The following is a 6,969-nucleotide window of genomic DNA, read 5'->3' as shown; positions in this document are numbered from 1 at the left end:
CGAGGGAGGGGGAGGCGAGAGCGCCGTCGCTGCCGCCTCAGGCGCCGCGGTGCCGGGCTCGGTGCATTTGGCGCTGAGCGTCCTGCACGCCCTGCTCTACGCCGCGCTCTTCGCCTTTGCCTACCTGCAGCTGTGGCGGCTGCTCCTGTACCGCGAACGGCGGCTGAGTTACCAGAGCCTCTCTCTCTTCCTCTGTCTCCTGTGGGCAGCGCTCAGGACCACCCTCTTCTCCGCTGCCTTCTCGCTCAGCGGCTCCCTGCCCCTGCTCCGGCCGCCTGCTCACCTGCACTTCTTCCCCCACTGGCTGCTCTACTGCTTCCCCTCCTGTCTCCAGTTCTCCACACTCTGTCTCCTCAACCTCTACCTGGCGGAGGTAAGGCGGGAGGACCGGCATGCGGGGCCGGGCGGGCAAGCGGGGCCGCCGCGATCCAACTCTGGCTGAGGACCGATGGGGGTTGGGGGGTGAAAGGCGGACCCAAGACCAGCCTGGGGAAACCGAGGCACGCCTGGAGGAAGCGCCAGTGTTCTCGCCCTAAACTTAAGCAGCTGATTGACTCGGTTACTGAGGGCATGTGGCGGGGGCGGGGGGGGCGGCGTGAGTGAGAGTGTGTGTTCTGACAACTTAGAACAGCAGAACAACCCTTTGTTCGTTGTTCTGGCCCTCTAAGGTAAGGTGTTGGTGGCACTAACAAAGTGGCATCGCAAGAAGTAGCAGCCCCGGTAGCTCCGCCGAAGCTGGACCGTGTTGAGAGGTTGGATGCTGAGGTAGCAGCAGCTCTGCTGAAGCTGGACTGCTGCCAGCCATTACGTCACCAGGCAGAGCTGTTCCTCTGCTATTGTTGCTGCGTTTCTTTTATTAGAAGCTTATATTCCCTCCTGCATCTCCTTTCCTGTGGCTGGATAAGCCTCACACAAATTCCGTTCGATAGTTCCCCAGCAGGGTTAATGATCAATAACCAATGCTGAGGGTCAATAGAAAGACCTCTAAAAAGCCCTTAATGTTTGCCCCAGTTGTTTCATGCTTTGGCTATTTATCCTACCTCTTACAACCTAGCCCTTTTTTTTTTTTTTTTTTTGAGCTAATTAAGAGAAAATATTGTGTTAGCCTGTGCCTATTGCAGAAACAAACCACCAAACTGTTTTTGCAATAACTTGCTTAATAGCTGGAAGCTAATCACACCCCCTTTCTTTTTTATGGGGAATTACTGGTTGGATTGCATTGTTCTGTGCCGCTTAGGTATTTGACCCATTTCAAACAGGTTTAGGAGTGTAAGGGTGTCAGTCATGTGTGTTAGCTCGTGGTATTTAAGCCACAGAATTTTGAGAATCGCCCCTAAAAAAGTCTCCCTACCCCCCCCCGCAAAAAAAAATAGCTTGAGGAGGAGAGGAAACAAGGTGACATCATATGCTTAATACTGACTAATATAGAACAATATTGGTCTGTGCAGCTAATCCTCTCAAAGGCTTTTAGAGGTGATGAGAATTATCATAGTTATGAGCAAAAGTAAAAACATTTGAGGCAAATTATGTGTTTATGTTTCCTGCATACCTAAACCAATTCATTTCTCACTTATTAGATTGGAAGTAGAATCCATAATTTTAAAATCCAGTCATAACTGTAGCTTTTGGCACGCTAAAAACAACAGTTGAAAATAAGTAACAGAACTTTAATTATTTTTCTTCCCTATCCTTTAGAGGTCCAAGCAGTGACAAAAACCCAAACAGAAGCAGAAATAAAAAACATGGGTAATCATAAATCAAATAATCATGCCATAGTCATGTCACTTAGTAGTTTAAGCTTTAATAAAACTCTCCTTTATGGTTAAACTGATACACTGTATTCTTCTTGACACCATTTCTGATAGGATACCAGTGACTTATCACTGAAGCTTTACTCTAGCTTCAGATACATTTAATTTACTGGAAAGTGACTAGCAATTCCTATGCCACTAGCATCATATAATTTGTTTTGCTTCTATACATTTTGACTTATAAAATTAATGATTCACTGTTAAATAGTTGGGCATTTCATAAAGTAACTAAACACTCTTTTTACCTTTTTCCTGAGCTATAGCATATACCATAAAGTGCATAAATCTTATGCGTACAGCTAGGTGAAATTTGACATATGGATACACTCATGTTATCACCACCCAGATTAGAATATACAGTATGTCAGTGCCCCATAAAGTTCTCTTGTCTCTCTCCCAGTCATACCTCTCATCCCAAGGTAAACACAAAGTGGCTAAACACTATCACAGTAGGAAAAAAGCATGTATAATTAGTCTAAAAATTCTAAAAGTATGCGTCTGTAGTATAAACTCTATGATATCTAGATTGGGTATTCAGACTTTTGACAGCTGATATTCCAAGCTAGTGAGGAAAAATTTAAATGTCTAAGTCTTCCTATTAAATGAACTCTTGTTTGTGTGATGTACCTTTTAAAAAGCAATAAAACTCAACTTAGAAAATATAATTTGGAAAAAGGCTGGACTAAAGCTTTTTCCTTTTGTAGTGTCTCAAAGAGTGTAGGTCGCTTGTCTATGCTTGTCTTTTTATGATCAAATTACCAATTTTAAGACATATAACTGTACTTAAATCACATTTCCAACCTGTTTTAAAAGAGATAACCAGAAATCAATTTCCTATTCATTAGAAAAAAATCCAGAGTAATCTGTATTTAAGAGTATTTGCGTTCAAATTTTTATATCAATTCCATGTTACTGGAAGTATCTTTTCCGTTGGTCATTCTGAATTAATGAAGCTTTCCCAGTGAGTTCTTTGTATTCCTAGTGAGCAAAATAATAGGGAACATTTATGTGGTGACAAATACAAAATTTACCTGACATTTGATTTTTTTAAACCAAAAGGCCTTGAGATTTCTGTTTTGAATAGATGTGGTTCTTCATTACCAAGTCACTGTCTTTACTGTCGTATTATATACCAATTTTATTTTACTTTTGACTTCTTTAAAGCAATTGTTATATCTATTTCCCACTAAAAAAAATTCTAAATTTCAGGACTTAGTTACAGAGAACCATAGAGCAGTATAAAAATAAAGTAAGTAAAACAACCATTACTGCTTTAAACACATTTTGGTGGTTCTTCTAAAATTCATAGTTTTCCAAAAAACCACTCTGTTGACTACACTTGATTAGAATTGAGGTAAGGAGAAGTAGCCCTTTCTGAAATAATTAGACTTTTCAACTTATTATAATTAGCCTCTAGGAATCAGATAGTTGTAAAAAAGAAACCTATACACTAATCTAAAAACACCTTTTGAACTTTTTCTGGCATGACATATGCCTTACCAGAAAAGGGTTCACACTCCTGTACTTCTAGCACAAAAGACTTTAGTCTTTAAAACATTACAGTGGTCCCCTGTTATCCACAGGGTATATATTCCCAAGACCCCCAGTGGTTGCCTGAAACTGCGGATAGTACCAAACCCTATGTACCAAACTATTTTTTTTTTCCTGTACATACATACCTTTTCACTAAAGGAAGCACTTTACAGCTTCTCCGTGGTGTGTCCAAACTGCCAGTATCACAATTCTTGTGCTTTGGGGCCATTAAGTAAAATGAGGGTTACTCGAACACAGGCACTGTGACACTGACAGTCGATCTGATAACCAAGACAACTACTAAGTGACTAATGGGCAGGTAGAGTATACAACTTAGACATACTGGACAAAGGGATAATTCACATCTCAGGCAGGACACAGCAGAATAATGCGAGATTTTATCCTGCTGCTCCGAATGATGCACAATTTAAAACATGAATTGTTTATTTCTGGAATTTTCTAACCACAGTTTACAGGGGAGTAACTGAAACTGCAGACAAGGGGAGCTTCTGTGTACCTGATAAAATGGTTGCTATCTATCATTGGAACAAGTAATAGGACTTAAAATGAGAGTTGATAGTATACTATTTTTTGGAGTATTGCGATGCACGCCAAAATCAGTTCCTCTTTGAGACCTGTAATGACATTTTTTTCTTGCATTTTTGTAACGTGAGTACCATATGCTTAATCAAGATAAAATACTGTGACTTAATCACAACACCAAAGCAATTAGGAGAATTAAACTCAAATTTTAATTTTTACATTTATGGATGCTATCATTGTCTCAGACAATGGATATCTTCCAAATATTGATGGTATGTCAAATAACATGCAGTTCAATTTATCAATACTTTGATTTTGTTATAATGTTGTGATTTCTCACAAAAGTATTTTCATCACCTAAAGCAACTAGAACAATGGTGACTATATCATTGCATGACAATCTTGAAAAGGCCAAAACCTAGAAAATATTTAGCCACTTATAATTTGGGGGTTAACTCAACTTTTATTAACATTTGAGGTAAATTATTTGTATATTTTCTGGGATCTTTATCTTTTCTGCCTAAAAGTTTGCTTATGGTATGAATGCTGAGATTCTCTTAGATTATCCTGGTTTAATTAGATAAAATTTAATTTTGATTACTATAGGTAAAATCCTAATGAAACCACTTTAATATGCTACAGAATTTTGCTTAGCAAAACTATTTTTATATCATGGCAAATATGGCTTAGTAATTAGAGCTTTGCTAATTTGGTTTTAACAAATTCTATTAAATAGAGAAGCCTATAAAACAAATGTCTCACATCATGAGTCAATTACTATTTACTGAAATAGTGGTTTATTTAAATGTTGGATTTTTATCCATAACTGTTATTTTAAACTAGATATTTTATCCATGAATCTCCTAAACTATTTTATCCATGAACTTGATTCAATTTTTCCTGAGATCATCTGTGAGACAAGAGTTTGAGATATAATTCTGTGGCAGAAGACATAATTATAATGCCTTATATTTTCAGTGAGATGTAATTTGTCTAAGATTATATGGCTAATATGTATTAGATATGAGACTACTGTATAACCAGGAGCTGTAAAGTCTTGTCAAGTGATCTCTCCCTATGAACTGTCCTTGATACCATCAGCTCTTTGTTTATTATTTAGTGCTTCATTATTTAACTTGCTTTGTCATCTTCACCACTTCAAGCCTCATTCACTCTCCAGAAAACTCTTCCTTTCCTTCTTCCTTCACATTCAGCATATGACCCTCATCTCCTAGTTTATAAAAGTGTGAACCAGGGCCATCTGGCTGAACAAAGATTTAGAGAGATGCCTTAAAATGATGCAGAGAGTATTTAATCTTTTTCAATGAATGGTTAAGCTGGTAAGTGAGGAAATACCTCAGAGACAAGAAACCATAAAAGAAATGAATGTGGAATGGTAAAGTACTACACAGATGTTTGTCTTGGGATTAGGAGTAGGTATCGATTTTAATTTTATGTGTTAGAGGTGTGGGAGGGTGACATTGGAGGCAATACCTTGTAGTGAGTTCTAATCAGAATTATCCCCTCTAAATTAATGCCAGAATTCTCAATGTACATCTTTAGTGGACTAGGGGAAAAATGAACAGGTCCTCAGAAATAGATGATAGAATCTGTGCCTATCTTGGCTCTGGATGAAGGAGATACAAATTGGGGAAAGAAAGGTGTTCTCTGAAAATGCATAACAAGCTTATTCTTACACAAGTCTGGAGCCTGAATTAACACCATTTCTGTGACTTTAGAGGGGAAAAAAAAACAAACTTGAAAATGATGTAGGTTAATATTACTCTGGCTTGGTATAACTTCAAGCACCTAAAAAGAGCAAATGCAAATTATCTGTTGAGGAGTATACATTAAACCTAGAATCCTGACACATGAAATTCCAAGGAGTATGAGTTCACAATGAAAAATTACACTAAGGAATCTTACCTACAAAGATTGAAGATGTCAGAATTAACAAATACATATATAAAATATTCATTTATGTGAATTAAGAAATTAATATTGATATATGATAAATCAAAGCTGACTAGGACATTTGGAAATAAATTATTTTCAAAAATGAAAAATATGATTAAAATTAGAAACTGAAATTGATGGTTAAACATTAAGAAATTAACGAACTAGAAAATCTGGGAAAAAATTACCTAGAATACAGCCTAGAGAAACAAAAAGTGGAAAATATGAACATGGGATTAAGATAGAATGAGGATATAATGAGCAGATCCAATATATCTCTAACTGGAATTTCAGAGAAATTATTAGAGTTTATGACTTAGAGTTATTAGAGTATTGAACTTAGAGTTTGCCCAAATTTATGAATGTCACCGAGTTTCAGATTCAGAAAGCCCAAAAAATTCAAGTCAGGCTAACTGAAAATGCACATATAGGAATAAAACCTTAAAATACCAATGATAATATATTTAAAACTAGAGAAGATATTACCGACAAATGAGTAAAAATTAGTTTGAGTATTGGCATTTCATTCACAACTAAGGAATCCAGAAGACAGAGAAATGTCTTCAAAATGCTGAGACAAAATAACCAGCAATCTAAAATTCTACCCACAATGAAACTATGAACAATAAGGGTAAAATAAAAGCCATACTGAGAGAGTAACATCAGCAAGATGGTGGAGTAGGAAGCCATGGACTCTCCTTCTCCCTGAAAACATATCAATTCAGTAACAATTCACAGGCAGATTTTCTTTGTGAGAAACTTAGAAACTAATTGAAAGGCTCCTGCACCCCAGGTGAATACAAAATCAAAATCACCCAAAATGGTAGATTAGGGACAACCCCTTATCAGAGTTTCTGACCCAGTATAGTACCATACAATTGGGAAGAGACTTCCTAGCTCTCAGTTCCTCCCAATGGAGGGAAGGGGTTGGTTCACACATCAAGCAGCCCAACTTTTTCTAGGAAGCCCTCCTCCACAGAGGTCATGCTGTCTTGTCAGTCTTGGAGCTCTGACTGGTCCAGTACAGTCTAGCCACCTGGGAGAGAACAGAAACAGCAATTTGAACAGATAGATGATATAGCTTCCTTTCTCCCTCAACTCAGAGTGAGTGAACAAGCTAGAATTA

At 37.7% G+C, this 6,969-nt stretch overlaps 1 protein-coding gene across 1 annotated transcript in view; it reads left to right on the top strand.

Annotated features, from left to right (window-relative positions):
- Nucleotides 1-26: 26 nt before the first annotated feature.
- The window catches only part of GPR137C (G protein-coupled receptor 137C), a 49,447-nt gene continuing 42,504 nt past the window's right edge, over nt 27-6,969 (top strand). Inside the window, exon 1 of the mRNA XM_006920184.1 lies at nt 27-373. The gene's annotated coding sequence lies outside the window, so the exon portion shown is untranslated. The remainder of the gene's footprint in view (nt 374-6,969) is intronic.

The sequence above is a fragment of the Pteropus alecto genome, unplaced genomic scaffold (genome assembly GCF_000325575.1).
Source record: "Pteropus alecto unplaced genomic scaffold, ASM32557v1 scaffold86, whole genome shotgun sequence".
Classification (NCBI taxonomy): Eukaryota; Metazoa; Chordata; class Mammalia; order Chiroptera; family Pteropodidae; genus Pteropus; species Pteropus alecto.
This window is presented reverse-complemented; position numbering and strand designations above follow the sequence as displayed.